The 21045-nt window shown below is 33.1% G+C and overlaps 1 pseudogene; it reads left to right on the plus strand.

The window, feature by feature from the left end:
* Positions 1-16091, plus strand: part of LOC149543438 (endoplasmin homolog) — a 63563-nt pseudogene extending 47472 nt beyond the window's left edge.
* The last annotated feature ends 4954 nt before the right edge of the window (positions 16092-21045 follow it).

Raw genomic sequence — 21045 nt, forward strand, 5'->3', positions numbered from 1 at the left:
AGAAATGTCAGTTTACCTCTTCTCACATTTAGCTATATCTACATATTTCTTGCCTTATGTTGAATTCCTTCTTCATGTCTTCCTAGTTTACATGTTGTGTCAATTTTCTCATGAATGATACATTGTAAAAGTCATTTTCCTTGTATCAACTCATTAGTTTTGACCTGTGTGTGAGTTTGGGAGATAAATAGAGTTGAGATGTGTGTATTTGGGCTTTGTATTCATATTTTTTGCATGTAAGGACAAATTTGTAACCACAATCTATCTTGGTGCATGATCGGCCCCTTTCCCTTTTTGCATTTAATTTATGCTCTCTCTCTCTCTCTCTCTCTCTCTCTCTCTCTCTCTCTCTCTCTCTCTCTTCCTAGTAGCAGTTTAGGTGCATCTTGGTAGTAAGGAAGCTAGCCTTCTCTAGAGATTCAACCTTAGAGTGCAAGTCCCACACTTGGAGACTATTTCCATGTTACACAAGGTCACTTGAGTGTCATACCTCAAGTAAGGGTGCAAAATTTTGGGTCAACAATTCCCTAATCTTCTATGGAAAAGTTCATTTGATTTATGGACTTCATGATTCAGAGATTGTTTTTTTTCTATAATATTTAATTTGTACAGGCTTCCATCTCTTGATCCTATACTAATGGCATTCTTTATGTTGGAGATTTTAGGTGATAGTAACAATTTACCCTCATTGAAGGTGACATGATATCCTTGATTAGCTAGACCTAAAATGGATATTAGGTTTCTTTTTATTCCTAGTACAAATAGCACATCTTTTAATTGAAGAGTTTATCATGTTTTTATTTGTAAGCTAGAGTAGGTCCAAATTCCTTTTATTTGATAAGTAGAATTATCTACAACTATGACTTCTTCTATGCAATACTCTCTAAATGTTTCAAACTGATTTCTAACCCCAATTATATGTCTTGAAGCTTTGCTATCAATTATCCAATTATTATTACTTGTATATAATTAACTTGACAAGGATAAATAGAATGGAGGATTTTCCACTTCATGAGATTTAGCTAGGGTAGCTTGATTTTCCTTCCTTTTTGGACAAAATCTTTGAATGTGACCAAGCTTATCACATCGATAGCACTGTACTTTGGATAGATCTCTTTCCTTATGATTTTGAGAATTATTTCCTCTCTTTGGTTTGAACTTTATCTTCTTTCCTTTGTTTTTGGAGTTTGTATGTAGTCCTTGGATCTCTCCATCCCTATGTGTGTAGATTCCTCTTGATATTATTTATGACTGCTCTTGAGTGAACTCATTCTTTAGTTGATCAAATTTTGGAAGTGAAGGAAAACTTACACATTGGATGAATGATTCCCATGATATAGGTAGTCCTCTTAGAGAATTTAGTGAAATTTTTGAATCATTTACATTGTTTCCAATGGTGGCAAGTTGATCCTTTATTTCAAAAATTCTTAAGATATAAGTCATTATTGCCTCTTCTTTTTTAATTTTCATATTCATGAGTTATTGCTTTAATGTAAGTATTTCCTTGCATTGTTTATTTCAAATGTATCTTTTATAGTTTTAAATACTTCATAATTTATTTTCAATCTTTCTATTGAAGGGAGAATATGGTCTCTAATAACATCGATTATAATCTTTTTGCTTTTTTGTTTCATCTATTCCAAGTTGTCCTTTTAGGTTCTTCTTTAGGAATATTTAGATCTTTTTCTATGAAGGATTCAAGCTCAAGTTCTTCAAGTAAGGCTATAATCCATATTTTCCATAAAGATAAGTTTACAAACCCTTCCAATCTATCTTCCACTTTGATCTCATTCACCATCTTAGTCTTAATTTACTCTAACTAATATGATAAGAGAAAATCTTATTTCAGTTTGTTTCTAATTATTTCCCTCTAAAGATGCTTTGATACCATATTAAGGAAACTTGTATCTTTATAGAGGAAATTAATACTCTTATGTATCAAATTTGGTGATTGTTATATACATGTGTTAGATATTTTAATGTATATATTTCAAAGACTGAATATATATGTAATGACTGAATTTGTGTGAACTAATTAAAGTTGATATAACTTGAATTAGGTGACTATTGGTAATCAAAATGCCCTGATATTGATTTATCTTACTTGGCAGTCACTGAAGGCACTCATAATATATAATGTAAATTCAATGTCCACAGAGGGATATGAGACTATCGTGGCATATGTCATGGAGAGTCATGGTCCTTTACGGGCTTGACTCCATTGAAACAACTAATCACCAAGAGATGAATATTTGATAATCTCTCAATAGATATAACTAGTGATCACCATGTTTAGCAATTTTAATTCAATTCATGTGTGTGTGTGTTTATATTATTTCATAAGTACATATATATAATATATAATATTCTTGAAATAGTTTGAACCTTCAATATGAATGAGACTATAATCTTAACACATGTGACATGCACTTATGGCCTCTACAATGACAAGGCTCATCCACAAGCAAAGGACAAGCAACCTGAATGAGGCTCTAAGTTAATGCACTAATAGTGCCTAGTGTTTCTGCCTCTACATGTTCCTTCATAATAGAATGAAAAACAATATACTCCACCTACTTGATGCCATGAGGTGTGTTTGGTGCATTGGGGTCACATAGTTCTTCTTCCTTTTAAAATTATGACCCCCCACCTCTACCCTAAGATGCACACATATCAAAATAATTGGGGATCTCCCCAAGGATAAACTTGTAATACAATTTATTTAAAAATACCTTGGGATTTCATGATTATTTCAAGGAGGGGCATCAAACGCCATCCACCATCTATCCCAAAAGTTATTTTTTATATCCTTATTTATGCATCAGTGGATGGGGAACCTCTTAGCAATAGTTCTTATGGTGTCTTCTTCTCTTGGCCTTTTAAACAAAGTACATATGTCATCTTTTGTAATTCCTCTCTTTTTAACATCATGATATGATAATTTATTAGCATAATATAACTTTTATTCTTCTCTTTTGTTCTTCTGTATATTTAACTGACCACTAACAGAAGAAATTTGGGTCACAATAGTCTCAAGGGATGTTGCCAATTATGCCCTACCAGGATGAACTAGATCCTTTAACCTCCTAATAATTGATTCCAATTTTATTTTTCCTCTTTCTATTTCATTAAATAAATTATCTTGAGTCCCTACAAGAGGTCTTTGAATTGGTGGATGTAGTTGTTCTAGTTGATTTTGTGGAGGTTTTGGTTGTTGGATAGGTGGATCATTTGCAGGTGGATTTGGTGGAGCATTTTGAACATTACCTGACATATAAACAATAGTATTTTAATAAACTATACTAACTTAAATCAAAAATGGAAAAATAAAATTTAAAACATATAATTTAACAAAAACAAGGGTTCAAATCCATACCTCTTCTCCAACCTTGCAAATTTTGACAATGGGGAGGCATTGCTAGCATATGGAGGGGACGTTATTAGAAAATAATAGCACATATGCACTAGTTGGGGCAGCAGAAAATAGAGAAATGGCAAAGAAATTAAGTTGAATGAGAGAACAAGTCACGGGTTTGTGATTTATTAAAAATTTGATTAGCACAATTGCACTGCATTGACCTTTTTGAATTGTCCAAGCCTATGGCTTGATTCATATAGAAAGTAGTGTGATTGCACTATGATTTTCATAAGAATAAAGAAAAATGTGTCACCTTTTTGGTACCACGGCTTGATGCATATGCCCAATAGTAAAGATGAAATTGAATCTGAAACTGAAGATGGTATGGATGATATTGAACAATTTCTTGAAAAGAGATTATCAAGAGGAAAAGGTAAATTTGAATTTAAACTATCCCTAGTCTATTTTAAGTGCAACAAAGTTGGTCATTTTGCATATAAGTGTCCTAAAAGAAGTAAGAATGACAAAAATGCTAAGAAAGATAACAAGTATAGGAAGAACAAGGACTACAAAAACAAAGGAAAGAAATCATGCTACATTACTAGAGAAGAGCACACCAAGTCTAGTATTGATGATGAGAAAGAAGTAGTTGAAATGGTCCATCTTGTCATTAAGGAAGATCCTAATGAAGAAAGGTATAAGAATGAAAAATTCCTTATTTCACATGTTAGAAAGAATGATACATGCATCATGGATACTGGATGCTTACATCACATGATTGTCGACATAAGAAAGTTTGACAAAATTGAATAAATTTATGATGGTGTAATAGTTAAGTTAGGTAATGATACTCCATGTCCAATGAAAGGTAGAGGATCATTAAAGCTGAATGATAAAATCATATGTGATGATGCATATTGGGTACAAGGACTAAAGTATAATCTTTTGAGTTTTTCTTAGTTGACTAGAGTTTCATAACATAAAATTCAAAATCTATGATGATGAAGGAAATATGATTGTAATAGGATTGCAAACAAAAGGTAATGTATTTTATCTTGATCATATTGGTGATACATGTTTGTTTCCTTAGGTTGAGGATGTATGGTTGTGACATAAGAGGTTGCGCCAAAAAAATTTTGAGAATATGGTGAAGGTTAGTAGAAAGAAAAGATTTAGATTCTTAGCAAATATGCATAAACCTGAGAATGCTATATGCAAAGAATTCAGCTCGGTAAGATGACAAAGTCAAGTTTTTCAAGAAAGACACATTCTTCTAATGATATTTTGAAATTAGTACATACTTATTTATGTGAACCAATAAGAGTGGAAAGTTATTATGATGACAAATACTTCATATTATTTAGTGATGACTATACTAGGATGATGATTTAATGTTTATGAGGGTAAAATCACATGCTTTTGATATTCTCAAACAATATAAGGCTAGAATTGAGAAAGAAACTAATAAACAATTGAAATTTCCGATGTCTAATAGAGGTGGTGAATTTATGTATGTTGAATTCACTAGCTTTTGTGTTGAGCATGGTATTAAAATACAATTATCTACACTGAAGACACCATAGTAAAATATGATTGCTAAGAGAAGAAATATAGTTATTGTGGACTATGCAAGGATATTTCTGATTGAAAAATTTGTTGCAAAAATGTTCTATAGAGAGACCATCAATATTGCAATTTATCTACTCTCAACCAAGTTCAGTTGAAGAAAGGAACAAACAAGACACCCTATGAACTCTTGTATGCTCATAAACCTTATTTGATTTATTTCAAGATATTTGGAATTAGATGTTATATTCACAAGGATGAAAGGAATGGTAAATTTGATTCAAAAGGAGATGAGGGTATTTTCCTTAGCTATTCATCTAAGATAAAATGATATAATTTTTGAACAAAACTACTAACACAATGATTGAAAGTGCAAATGTGAGGATTGATGAGTTTGTAGACAAGAGCAATGTGGAAATAAAGAAGGAATCTAAATATTATCATAGGTTTTTATATGTGTATCAATATGTAATTGACACACTACACAAGTTACAACAAAGATCTATGAAGCAAACAACATGTTTTACTTGAGCAGCATACTCTATAACCTAAGCAGGAAGTTGAAACTCAATCAAGTGAGAATAATATTGAGAATCAAATATATAAAGTTGTGTTAGAAAAAGATGTTACAAAGAATCGTTCACCTAAAAAAATTATTGGAGACAGAAGTGCAAGATTGATAATAAGAAGTAACTTGAAAGATAGTACCTGTTTAATTTTTGTGGATGATATTATATTTGGAAGAAATGATTTTCTATGTAAATCATTTTATGATCAAATGAGAAAATAATTTGAGATGTCAATGTTTAGTGAGATTAAATTTTTCATTGGGTTATAAGTTCATCAAAAAAAGAATGGTATATATGTGACTCAATCTAAGTATGTAAAGGAAATCTTGAAAACATTTGGAATGGATGAGTGGAGACTAGTCAGTACACCTATGGTTACTAGAGCAAAATTATCAAAAGAACATACTACTACTATGGTAAATAAAATGAAATATAGATCAATGATTGATACATTATAATATGTTGTGCATAGTAGGCTAGATATTGCACATGTTGTTGGATTTTGTTACATTTTTTTTAATGTAATCCTAAGCAAATGCATATGACTTCTATCAAGAGGATATTCAGATATCTTAAAGGTACTGAAGATTTTAAATTATGGTATAAACAAGATGGTGACTTTACTATTATGATATAAATAAGATGGTGATTGTAAATCTCTAGATGTTTATACTATATGGTAAAAACTTGCTATGATGATGAACTTAAAAACTTGCAAGGAATGAAATTATTGGACCAGTTGATCTGAAAGTATAAATGAATTTAATAACATTTTACAATAGGAAATCACATCTTTTACTGATTAACACAAAGTTGGGAAAGATTTGATAAGATCAAAATTAACCCACTCAAACTAGACAAGGAATTACATTGTTACGTTGAGAACAAGAAGGAATAGAAGTTGTACATATCCACAATCTTAGGGTGAGAAGATAGAATTAAAAACATCTTAAGATTAACTCTAGTCATTTTTTTGTTTTAGAACAAAATAAAAACAAAGATGCAGGTCTAGCTAATATGACACGAGATTATTAGTCTTGCCTATTATAGGCGGAGACTATAGTTTTTGATCCACTATTTGGCATTAATCCTCATTTTGATAATTGTGTAGTTTGTAAAAATTTATGTTTATGCTATGGTCTGAATAAAATCTCTCATTAAAATGAAATTTGTGAATTTAATTTTCTGTTATTCGATTAGTTGTGTCCATTTTTCCTGGTAGACTTTTTTATTTATCGGTTAAGAAAATTTAAGTGAAAATATGTTTCAAGAATGAAGTTGTGGCATTTTGCAAATGTATTTTATAAAGATAACATACATGTCATTTTGGAAGATTTTTATGACATTATGGTACATGCTTGATGACATATGGCACTATCCTAAGCTTAATACACCTCCTCCCCCACCATTTTTGACAAAATAGCAAAATCGGCTATGGATCTAGAGACTAGAAACTTGGTAGAGGGAGAAGTAGTGCATGATACATAAAAAATGGAGGTGCAGCCAAATATACTAGTACTAGTTCCTACTAAAGACATATTTCCCTTTATGTGTTTCTATGGAGGTGGGGTTTGTGTTTCTCTATGCTTTGTTATAAAAATGTTTCCATTCCAACATAATGACAATTTTAGTATATAATTGTTATTCATGCACATTTTGAACTCTAAAGTTATATGTTTCCCCAAATTACTATTTAAACCAATCTCTTTGATAATTCATTCCTTTTTTTCCTTCATTCAACTTGAGGAGGGGGCGTCGCCATTGAGAGGTATTAATAAATCTATTTCTTCTTCTGGTTTATTTGTTTCAAGACATCTTCATATGGGTTGGGTTTTTGAAATATCAAATTCCTTTTGAAAAATCCTTAGGTCTGAGAATTTCCAATTGGTTGTTGGGAAAAATCATTGAATTCATCAGTCATCTAATATATGCATTCAATTTCAAAGCACCCAATTTGTAGGGATTTATGTTTTATTTGTTCCCAGGTTCTGAGAATTTGAAATCCTTCTTTGCTGAATTTATTCTTTCCCATCAGAGTCCATATCTATTTCTTGGCATATGTTTAAATTTATATCCTTTTTCAAAATTATTATGGAGCAATTCATATTTGATTTTAGGTCATTAAGAAATTATATTAAGCTAGGGGGGGGGAAAAGGCCAACAATACAAGATTGGATAAGATTGAGCAAACCATGTATAAAACCTTCTACAGTGCTTCGAATTCAAAATTAATTCATATATATTTGATCTATGCTTTGTTGACTAGTTTTTTTTAACATTATTTTTTTGGCATTGGTAATTTGTAGGGATTGCCTTGTGTTACAAGGTTTTTATATTTTGGGAACTCTCTTTGTTTTAATAAATTTTAGGCATTGGTTGGTATTTCTCGATTCTACATGTTGGAGAGTTCTCTTGCATGAAAATTATTATGGGGTGGCCTATTTTACTGAACATGAATATGTTTGGGTTAGCAATAGTTAGGATCTAATCAAATTTAGTTTTCTCATGACAATGATAAGTTCAATTTAGTCTTATTAGAATTTTTTAAGGTGTTCTACATCTTGGGTAAGTCTATACTTCCCCTTTAAAATACTGCGGGGATAACCTTGGAGAATTACAGTCATAATTGTTATACCATAGCATTGTCATAGAGTTATGGATTACCCTATTGTAATGTGGGGATTAGAACCTATGTCACATACTCTCACTGATGTTGTTAATTCCCTTTACACAATAGATTTGTTGTGCAAGATGAAACATTTCTGCATGCATGTCTCTTGGCAAAGATATACAACCACTACGAGAAAATAAATAAAATAAATAGTACCATTTATTTTCTATAGCCAGTCCAACTATACATAAATAATTCTCACTCTCTTTCTTTACAGTAAAGTGTAGATTTGTTTATTATTTCAATTATTTATTTACCCTCAACGATGAAAAGAAAATAATATACAATAGTACTAAAATAAATAAAATGATAGACAGGTAGAGAGCAGCATATGGAGATTTTGCAACCCCAAATGCGTAAAATGAAGAAATAAAACAACGAAGAAAAATAAAGTTTACAAACATATAATAAAGAAGTGCTTAACCCATATTGGCCAATATATAAATGATAGACGAAAGATTGTTTGTATAAATGGGATGTATTGATTGTGGCAAAAATATGAGCAAGTTTTAATAACATATAATAAAAAAAACAATACCAACACTAGTACAGAGCATGCTTCTGCAGCATAACTAAATTTGAAGCCAAACTAGAACAAGGTTGTAAAGTAGGAAAGTTCCTGCTAATATTTTGTGATGGATCTTACATAGAATTTTGTAATTTTTAATAAATTTTAAATTTTTAAAAAAAAATTATTTATTACTAAGCAATGGTTAATCTCAAATTAAAATGTAAGAATGTTATTGTACTTTACTTAACTAAAAGAGGGGTTAAAATTTTATTGAATGCCAAAGAGATCAGAACAACACAAGAAACAAAGGAAACTATAGAGCTTTATACTAGTCCACAAGTTGAACTAGCATCTGAGATAAATCAAGGGGAAGCATTCTATGATCAATAATATTCCAAGTCAACCCTTGCTCAGAGGCCCATTTAGCCAGACAATCAGCCACACCGCTCTACTCATGAGGAATATGCATAAAAGACACAAAATCTAGAGAATTGCATAATTGAATTATCTACTAAATAACCAGAGCCAAATGCCAATCCACATGCACAAGGTTTCTTCTATTCAATAAATTCACAACCACTTGCGATTCAATCTCACAAATAATTCTATTCCAGCCATGTTGACAATATTGTTCCATTGCAACCAAAATAGCTAGGGCTTCCATGAGGTTATTAATATGGTAACCCTTGTATATAGAAAATAGAAACTAAATATCACCAAAACTATCATGTCCAACTCCTCTAATACCAACCGGACCAGGATTTTCCTAAGAAGAACCATCAGTGTTGATTTTAAGAATGCCTGCCTCAGGAGGAGACCAATGTTCCTCATGATTAACATGCTAAGAGTGTTGCTTGGCTCTATTCCCAAAGTAGGTGTGGGGGACCAAACAAGAGGCAAGAGTAAATACCAGCATCTCTAAGATCCAAACCTCCACCAATATCACATTTAGCTAGGAGTGTTTCATGAAGAGAATTAACAATTTTCCCCCATAGGTTCTTGATCTCAAATTGTAGATCATGAAAGATCCTCCTATTCATCTCAAGCCAAACATGCCATAAAATAAGGGAAGGGCCAAGAGTCCAAGCAACTTAAAGAAAAGAAGTCTTGGAAGGGGAATGGCCCAAACGGTCCCAAAATTCAAATAGAGAGGAAACATGCCAACACGTACATCCCCACACACTCCACCAGAAGTGCCAAATCTGTTTGGCAAAGGGGCACTGGAAAAAAAGGTGAGATATAGTCTCTTCACTATTGCGGCAGAAAACATAGATGGAAGGCCCCTGGAAGACTTGCTTGCAGAGATTATCCCAAGTAAGACACCAATTGTAAACTAGAATCCAGAGGAAAAAGTTACACTTAGGCCATGAAAAACTATTCCAAACTTTCTTCCACCAAAAGACCTCCACCTCACCAAAAAGTTACTTTGTTAGCGCAAGGTACCTAGAAGAAATAGAATACTTGTCAGAAGAAGCACCTCCCCGAGCCAAAACATTAGGTTCCTATAGTGAACTACACTCCCTAGAAGCCAATATCTGAGATAGTTCCCACCGATCACCCAGAGAGCCACCCAGCAACCAACCAGAAGAATTCTCCCATCTATAACCCACAACAAGGCCCAAGTTAAAAGCCTCCTTATAATGAGCCACCTTATTCCATCCAACAGAAAGGAAAGCATCACAAAGAGACTGCAAGTGAGGATGAGAGGATAAGAGAGGAGGATGCCCATTCTAAGAATCACTCCAAAATAGAACCTTAGTGCCTCTATTACAGATCCAAAATAAACTTTTTTTCACCAGGTGAGCACCAATCTTGAGGGTATTCCATACCATAGAGCCTCTTCCCTCAAGAGAAAACTTGAAAATATCTAAAGGATCAACACCAGGGAAATACTTGTGTGACAATATACGAGCCCATAACTAAGACTAACTAGTACACTAGTGCCAATAGAGTTTGGCAACAAGAGCTTGATTGCACAAGATAGAAGAACAAAGGTCGAGGCCTCCTTCCTTTTTTGGCCTGCAAACAGTATCCCAATTGATGAGGGTCCATTTATTATATTGCAAATTGCCACTCCAAAGAAATTGGTGAGAAAGGGCATCAAATTCCTTAAGAAAATACACCGAGGCAGCCTGAAACATGCTTCTGTATATGGGAAGGGCCTGAATCACAGATTAAAGGAGTGTCACCCTGCCAGCAGTAGAGAGCCACCTAAGAGTCTAATGATTGACTCTTTGATGAAGTTTGTCAAGAAAGCTTTTCTAGAAAAGCTTAGGTTGTCTACCCACCACAATAGGGACCCCCAAATAAGTCAAAGGGAGAGACGTAATCTAAAATCTTAAAAATATTAGCAATCCTTCGCTCGATCGGCTTAGGAGTGTTGAAGAAAAAAATAGAGGACTTGTGGTCATTAAATTTTTGCCCAAAGATGGCCAAATAAGTATCCAAGGTGAGTTGAAAGGCTTTAGCTTCTTGAATCTGAGCTCTCCCAGCAAGGGTCATATCATCAACAAACTAGAGGTGGGAAAGAGTGGGCAAACCATTTCCCCATTGTCATCCTTGAATCAAATTTAGAGATACATGAAACTTGATAAGTTGACCAAGTCCCTCAACCATAATGATAAGAAAATAAGGAAAGAGCGGATCGCCCTAGTGAAGACCTCTAGATGCCCCAAAAAGCTCCATTGGTTCACCATTAAGAAGGACCGAGAAGGAAGCAGTAGTAACACAACTAAGAACCCATCTGACCCATTCCTGACTGAAGCCAAAAGCTAGAAGAACTTTTTGCAAGAAATCCCAATTGACTCTGTCATAAGCCTTAGTCATATCAAGCTTAATGAACATAGCATGTTCCCTAGAAGTACACATAGAGTGAATAGCTTAGGAAGCAATAACCACCCCTGCCACAAAACCCCCTTGTTCCTTAGAGATAACCATGGGAAGCCAAACTTTAAGCCTCTTTGCTAGGAGCTTAGTAATGATTTTATAGACCACATTACAAAGAGCAATGGGCCTAAAAAATTCCAACCGATTAGCCTCTTCCTTTTTTAGAATAAGGACTAAGAAAGTAACATTTAAGGCCCGGAATAGGACTCCTAAACCACATCCAAAAGGTCCTGATTGATAATATCCCAAAATTCCTAAAAGAATTCAACAGGGAAGCCATCAGGCCCCAGAGCTTTGCCCTTCCGCAAGTTGAAGACCACCCCCTCCAAGTCAGACATACTAATTGGCCTCATAAGAGAATCATTCATCTCCCTGGTCACAATAGAGGGAATACATGACAAGATAGTATTCTCCTCAATTGCCACTGGAGGTAAATCATCTAAAAAGAGAGCAGAGTAAAACTGAATAGGTTCCCTAGAAACAACTTGAGAGGAGGTTAGACGCATCCCATCAGAAGTAACAAGAGAAGAAATGTAACTCTTGTTACGTCAAGAGTGCACAGATTTATGGATAAATGTGGTGTTCTTGTCCCCTTCCTGTAGCTAGTCAACTTGAGTCTTTTGTTTCCAATAAATTAGTTCTCTTTGATCCCACTCAGCTAAATCAATAGAAGCTCAGGATTCTGCTATGCTAAGAGCTTTAGAAAAACCCAGATCTCAAATCTGCCTAGTAATAATATCAAGACAATCCTAAGCCCTCTTCTTCATAATATGGAGATTACCAAAATAATTTTTTTTCCAATGCTTCAACTTCCTTTTAACATATTGAAGTTTTTTAGAGAAGGAGAACATAGCAGTGCCATAGGCAATGCCTCCCTATCTCCACCAGTAAGCCATTAAGTCATGAAGAGAAGAGTCTCAAAGCCACATCAACTGGAACTTAAAGGGAGGCTTCTTGGGGACAACAACATAGCTAGCTATGAGCTTATTAGGCTAGTGGTTAGAACCTCTCCAATCAAGAATTTTAGAAGAGAGTGAAAGAGAGCCACAATTCCAAAAGCAAGAAATAAGGAACCTGTCCAAGCATTCTGAAATGGCATCATTTCCAACCCTTCGATTGTTCCAAGTAAAGAGCCCATTGAGAGGTTTGACATTAGAGAGATGTAAAAGATCAATATTTTGGCAAAAAAGCTCAGGAGAAGGACCCAAGCAAGCCAGCCCACCCCTCTTCTCCTTAAGACTGAGAACAGAGTTGAAGTCTCCAGCCACAATCCAAGGCAAGAAAGGATGACAACTTCTGACATGCCTAATATGATCCCAGAGCTTAAGCTTGCCAGGAAGATTAGTAGGAGCATACTAAATAATTTATTTTTTGAGATGTATAGTTTTGAAAGAAGATTCAATACTCTAATAACATTAAAAATATACTATTTTAATATTTTAATATAGAGATGTAAAGTTATAAATACAAAATTTAAATATAAAAATATATATGATAAATAAGTAAACTCATTAAATATTATTTTTGTTATTCGATTGGTTGTGTCCATTTTTTCCAACAATCTTTTTATTTATCGGTTAAGAAAGTTTATGTGAAAATATGTTGCAAGAATGAAATCGTGGCATTTTGAAAACGTATTTTATAAAGACAATATACAGGTCATTTTGGAAGGTTTTTATACATTATGGTACATGCTTGATGACATATGGCACTATCCTAAGCTTAATACACCTCCTCCCCCACCATTTTTGACAAAATAGCAAAATCGGCTATGGATCTGGAGACTAGAAACTTGGTAGAGGGAGAAGCAGTGTAGGATACATAAAAAATGGAGGTCCAGCCAAATATAACTGGTACCAGTTCCTACTAAAGACATATTTCCCTTTATTTGTTTCTGTGGAGGTGGGGTTTTTGTTCCTCTATGCTTTGTTAGAAAAATGTTTCCATTCCAGCATAATGACATTTTCGATATATAATTGTTGTTTACACACATTTTGAACTTTAAAGTTCTATGTTTCCCCAAATTACTATTTAAACCAATCTCTTTTAATTCATTCCTTTGTTTTCCTCAAGACTTGAGGAGGGGTGTCGCCATTGAAAGGTATTAATAAATCTATTTCTTCTTCTAGTTTTTTTTTGTTTTGAGATGTCTTCATATGGGTTGGGTTTTTGAAATATCAGATTCCTTTTAAAAAATCTTTGCTTAACACTTAGGATTGAGAATTTCCAATTGGTTGTTGGGAAAAATCATTGAACTCATCAGTCATCTAATATATACATTCAATTTCAAAGCACCCAGTTTGTAAGGGATTTATTTTTTCATTTGTTCCCAAGTTATGAGAATTTGAATCCCTTATTTGCTAAATTTGTTCTTTCCCATCAGAGGCTATCTCTTGGCATATGTTTAAATTTATACCCTATTTCAAAATTATTATGGAGCAATTCAGATTTGATTTTAGGTCATTAAGAAATTATATTAAGCTATGGCAAAAAAATAAGGCTGATAATACAAGATTGGATAAGGTTGAGCAAACCATGTATAAAACCTTCTACATTGCTTCCGATTCAGTGTTACAACTTTATATGCAGGCCCAAAATTAACAAATGCTTTCTTTTCAAGATGGAGAGTGGCATGGGCTGGTAAGTATTCAAATTTATAGATATTTGATTTATGCTTTGTTGACTAGTATTTTTTAACATTATTTTTTTGGCGTGGGTAATTTGTAGAAATTGCCTTGTGTTACAAGGTTTTTATATTTTGGAAACTCTCTTTGTTTTAATAAATTGTTCAGCATTGGTTGGTATTTTCAAATTCTACATGTTGGAGAGTTTTCTTGCATGAAAATTATTTTGGGGTGGCATGTTTTACTGAACATGAGTATGTTTGGGTTAGTAGTAGTTAGGATCTAATCAAATTTAGTTTTCTCATGACAATGATAAGTTCAATTTGGACTTATTAGTTTTTTTTTTTTTTACGGTATTCTACATCTTGGGTAAGCCTATACTTCCCCTTTAAAACACTTAAAATACTGCGGGGATAATCTTGGAGAATTGCAGTCATAATTGTTATACCATAGCATTGTCATAGAGTTATGGATTACCCTGCTGTCATACGGGGATTGGAACCTGTGTCACATACTCACATACTATATATTTCCAATCATTAAAGTTTTCATGCTACTCATTTATATACTAGTATTCTCTATTGGTTTTAATAGCACAAAATCTGGCGATAAACTTACATCACTTGACTAGCACATATCAAGAGTGAAGAAGGACCAGAAGGATATTTACTACATTTCTGGCACTAACAAGGAGCACCTAGAGAACTCTCCATTCCCTAAGAAGCTGAGGAAGAAAAACTATGAGATGTGTGATTTATCTTGTAGCTTTTTTAGAACTTGTTAAGAGATTAGAGCATTTATTGCTTTACATATTAGTGGTTTGATTTTTTTAAGTTGTCAGTTTTCAAATGACTTTGTTGTATAGAGTGCAGAGCACTGAGATGGTCCATTTGCGATCTAGTTGATAAGTACTTAATCCAGTATTTGATGGACTACAAAGACAAGAAATTCTAGAATGTTTCTAAAGAAGGACTCAAGCTTGGAAAAGACTCTAAGGATAAGGAAATTAAGGAGTCATTCAAGGATCTAACAAAGTGGTGGAAAGATGCTCTTTCCAGTGAAAACGTTGATTTAGTGAAAATACGTAACAGGTTAGCTGACACCCCTGGAGTTGTTGTCACTTCAAAATATGGATGGAGCACAAACATGGAGAGAATTATGTGATCTCAAACTTTATCGGATGCCAACAAGAAAAGTTGCATGGGTGGGAAGAGAGTCATGGAGATCAATCCAAGGCACACCATTATTAAAGAGCTCTGAGAAAAAGTTATTCTTGATCTAGAGGTATTTTCTAAAAGCTATGTCTTAAATTGAATGCTTATAAAAATCACCATGTTTAGCTTGCCTTTTCAAATTTATCTGGTTTCAGAATTCATTCAATTCAATCTCATTATCTCTAATCATTTGTGCCTGCTCCCATACGTTTTCTTTGGCATATATTTGTTTTAGTTCGTGTTAATTAATAAACATTAATTTTAGTGCTCATATCTCTTGGTTACTTTGGGTGTTCCAATTTCTTCACGTCAATACTTTTTCTGAAAGTGCAAAGTGATTTTTCTGGTATATTACTTAGAACTCAGAGCTCTGTATTCTGTGTTTGTATTTTATAAAAATTAATTAAAATTGTGAATTTTGAAAAATATATTTTAATTAATGTGTGTTCACTGTTGTGGATTTTCTTGCAATCCGAAAGTGTAAAGCAAACAACAAAACTAATTTACCAAACTTGAAATTCGTGGAAAGTGGGTTCTGTCTTAATGGCCCAAAGGAGTTTGCTGCTAATATTTATTCTTCAATTAAGACAACTCTCAATGTGATTCCTGGTGCAACAGTTGATGAAGAGGATGATGTGGAAGAAGAAATCGAGATTGAAACGACAAAAGACACTGAAAACATAACTATTTAGGTTTGAAGGTATATGTGTAATTGTAAGAAAAAATCATTGCCTTTATTGTAATTTTTTGTGCCTCCCTTTGCAGGAACAAAAAAATGAAGATTCCTTGGAAGGAAGCCCTACTAAAGAGGATATCATCAAGGATGTAGTTGAGGAGGAATCAAATGAGGACCATGACGAATTGTACATAACATAGTATAAGGGTAAGGCCAGTGGCTAAGGCATTTTGGATATCTATGAGATAAAGATGTAATTTTTGAAAGTCTTGAAAAGTTTACTGAGATAAATACCCTACTGTCTGGATTACTTAGAATTTTTTTGCCACTAATGTTGGCAGCATCGCATGGAAGCCTAATCAACTTTGATGGAGAACGGATTTAATTGTCTCTCTCATTCTTATTTACAACATACAAGGATTTTTCATTTACAAGTACTTCCATTATGGTAGATCAACTTTGATGGAGAAAGGATTGAATTGTCTCTCATTCTTATCTGCAACATATAAGGAATTTTCATTTACAAGTACTTCCATTAGGGCACTTTTAGTAGAAAGCTAAAATCCTGCTATAAATATTTTGAACTGCCTAAATATTCTGAAGTCTATGCCACCCCTTTTCTAGATGTCAAAATTCACCAAATTTTCAACTTTAAGGAACTCCATAAGTTAAATATCAATGTGATCTTTGCACATGGCTTGTATTTTTTCACTTTCATTAGATGTACTCTCTTTTCTATCATCTACAATTTGATTTATTATACTTATTATACTTATCATTTCTTTCAAAGGTGGGACTCTAAATCTACGAAGCTCTTGTTAGATATGGAAAGAGAGTGTGTGTGATTGATATCCAACTACAATCTAGTCCAATTAAAACATAGATGTAAATGTTGAACTATAAAGGTATATAGATTTTATAGACTAATCATAGAACAAGTTAAGGAAATAAGACATTGCTATTGATTGTAGAGCTAACTAATAGGAAACTCAAACACAAAAATTTCTTTGGTAATTATAAACAAGAATGTAAACTAGAGCTCAGTTGAATTCAACAGGATTTGGCAAGTCATAGAATCAATTAACCAAGGAAAAATTATACGATAAATAACTTATCCCAATTTTCAAGAAACTCGTTGAACTCTTGTTTATTCATGCAAAATCCAAGTGTAGTATTACATGCCTAAAAAAAAATTTAAATTCTAGAGCTATTAGTTAGTCTTGTCAAATCTATGAATATTGTGAGCTTCCCAGTGTAGTTGTTCTTGCAGCACTTCTTTTGTAGGGAACAAATTTTTAGAGGGCCCACTCTCCTCTTACAAGCATGCTGAAAATTTGGAGTGTGGTCCATTCAAAAGACCCACTATCCTTTTTCCTTAAAACTATTTCTTGATTCCTGGCCTTATTTTTATTGATTACATTCTTTATGAGGTGAATTTTGTTACCATATGTAGTAGAGAACTTTCAATTTATTTATTCTTAATTATCTCACTCCTCTTAATTTCTCATATGATTTTTTTTCTTTTAAGTGATCAAACGTATTAACAAATTATATATTTTTTATATTTTTAACTTAGTAGACAATAGGAATTCAAGTTAAAGTTGGAGAAAAAAATACATTAGGCTAAATAATCTACCAAAACATTTTCAAGGAAATTATTTAATACTATTTCTTCATAAGTTTTAATATATGAGAACGATACATGAACACACCATGTTAATCATTTCACCTCATCCATAAGTATTTTCCTCCATCCTAATTGGTGCCCATAAATGTATTTTTGATGTAGTGAAAAATAAAACACTTTAATATAGTGGCCTAACATTATTCGTATCTAGACAAATTGAGGTTAGGTTTAGAAACAAAACACAATATATCCATCATAAAATTTAACTATGTGAGTGTCCATTTGAAACTAGATGATCAAGATCCACCATTGTCAAGAAGTTATCCTTCTCTACCTCAAACACACTCTCACCTTTAAGGTTTGCAACCACTTAGTCACACTTAGAGCCATAAAAATAGGTCAATACCCATCAGTAGTCATCATCAATGAAATCATATAAAATTAGATCCTCATAACAACAATTGTATGTAACATTGTCAAGTTACTCTCACAACATATAATCATCAGTATGCATAAATCCATGGAGTGATTAACATCATAATGCATCATTACTTGTATAACATCATTAGGTATGAATTGACATATGAAGGAAAAGAATAAACATATTTGCATAAGCAAGTAACATGTTGACTAAAGACTAAGTTGAACAACATATTGACTAGAAGTCCAACTCAAGATGGAAAAACTCATAGTTTCCAGTCAAGGTCCACTAACCAAATTGATTGAGTCAAAAATGTCAATGTCCTACAATGTAGGAGTCAAACAACGTGGGTCATGACATGGATTAATTACCATGTCAGACACACTTTCTAGACCATTCAATTCATCTTCGATGGGTTGACTAGCAAGCCACACACACTTGCTAGACCATTCAATGCCATATTTTATTGCAACACACCTTCATATTTTCATGTAGTTCACAATAAGGAACACAAAACTTATTTGATGAGTTGGATACACTTCTTTCTTTTTTAATAGTGGCATCTCTCTTTTTCTGAGTTTGGACATGATGAAGACTCAAGTCTCTTGGGGGATTGATAGTCTCTTTGTCTCCTTAGTCATGATAAGATCATCTTTTTCTTTTGATCTATTTTACCATGAGTTTGATGAAACTCATACTCCCGCTAAAGTCAAGGTTGAGTGCACCTTCTTAAAATATAAGCACCCATTATTTGAGGCATTTAACTTCTGTCCTTTAGTGACTTAAAGGACCATGGATGGATTTATGCTCAATTAGCTCTTTTGCCTATTTTGTCCTACTTCTTGCATTTTTTTATGCATAGTTTCTAATACCTTAGTGTTAGTTCCTTATGGGTCAACTCTAGAAAAAGTCAACTCAAGTTGGCCTATTCTTTCCCAAGGACTTTAGGTCCCAAGTCCAATTTAGTCTTAGGATTGAAAATTCAAAAATTGGGTGACCCAGTCGACTTGCTTTATTTTCATGCCTGAAAAATATTATATAAGGAAGCCTAGGAACCTCATTTTCAAAATTCAAGAGACATCAAGAGATATCCAAGCAATCACAAGGACCAAATTCAAGTAGTCTAGCACTCAAGCAAGAAGAATTTAATAAAGAATTCAAGGCATCAAAGATTCAAAGATCCTTTGTAGGCATTTCCTCTTCAAAATCTAGAACATTTTGACCATCAAGGGAGGAGATCTACATTGAGGCATTCATAATCTTATCCATTGATGCACATTTACATTCATGGCTTTTTGATGTCATTATGGTAGATCCATTGCATTTGTGGAGATTTTCTATATCCCTCATTGTAAATTCAACATAACAAGAAAGCATTGCAAAATCCTTATTAAAAAGGGTTCCTTTAAGAAGGGTAAATATTTACATTGATATTGCTTCCTTTCATATTTTGAATCTAAATTTAAAATCTTATTCCTTAATCTAGGGCTTGACCAAGGCAAGCCCTCATCAAACCAAAAAAAGAGTAAGTTTTATTGTATGCAAGAGAACTGTATCAATAATGCTACCACAGATTTGGAAATGATTGGATGATTTTTTTTCAAAGAAGTTGGGTTGAATTTTTTACTGCACCCCAGGAACATGTCCATCCTCCTATAAAGTTTTTGAACAATTTACCACCAAGTTGACCTATTATTGAAAGTCTAAGAAAAAACTGTTTTCTATGTTTTCTTTTGCGATCGCAAATTCATATTCGAAAGTTCAACCATAGGTTCAAAGCCATGGTTTTTAGACTCAAAGGGCATATTCCCTTACACATTTTGATATAAGCACTTTATTGTATATTTCATCTTTTAATCTAAACTTAATTTCATATCTTGAATGGGTTAATTACATATATTTAGCACCTAGATCTATCTTACTCTTCTCATTAAATCAATTGGTTCAATTTTACATTTACATTGAATATATTTAATCAATTTCCATTGCATGAAAGAGGACTTGATGTCATACCTCCTTGATATAGCTTGGGTTTACTATTAGTATCCCTTTATCATACTTGATTTTTTCTAATCCAACTAAGGTCATATTGATATTAATATTTCAAAGCCCCTCCTTTTACTATATCTAATGTTTAATTGGTGAAAAGTCATTGGTTAATGAATTTACCCCACATAGTTTATACCTATAACATTAACCTCCCACTATTAACATTTTTCTTCAAAAGAGGTAGAAAACACAAAAATGGGGGGTTGAATAAGGTAAACCCCTACATAGCCACCCACACACACCAATTCTATAACAAGCTTGTGTGTTGTCAAAATTATGATCACAATTTTGGAACCTAATCATTGAAACCTTTTCAAAAAAATTGGTTCAACCTTGCTATAATATCCTAGGAACACATAAATCTCCTTGTAAATGTTTTGAACACTTTACCAACAAGTTTCCCAATTCTTGAAAGTCTAAGAAAACTAGGGTTTTCTATCATGATCATAGATCCATGGTCAAAATCACAAGCATAGCTTCATATCCACGATTATTGGAGGGAAAAGTGTGTATATTCCCTTGCACATCTCAAGGTAAGTCATTTATCATTCATTTCACATTTTATAATAGTCCTATTTCCATATTTTAATTGTTTTGATTCCATATATAGAAAATAGATCTATATTACTCTTTCTATTAAATCAATTAGTTTAATTTCACATTTATATTGTTACTTTCAAGACAATTTATGTTACATAAAACTTGCTTGGGTACTTCCTTGATGTAACTTAGGTTTAGTATTTACATCCTTTATCTTACTTGGTTTTTTCTAATCTAACTTAGGTCACATTGAGAGTTACGTTTTAAAGCCCCTCTTTCTCTTACATTGAAAGGCTTAGGGTGAGATTGTTGCTTTTCCTATCTAGGTAATAT

This window comes from Cupressus sempervirens, chromosome 8 (assembly GCF_028749045.1).
Source record: "Cupressus sempervirens isolate cs-2001-9-10 chromosome 8, ASM2874904v1, whole genome shotgun sequence".
NCBI classification, from domain to species: Eukaryota; Viridiplantae; Streptophyta; class Pinopsida; order Cupressales; family Cupressaceae; genus Cupressus; species Cupressus sempervirens.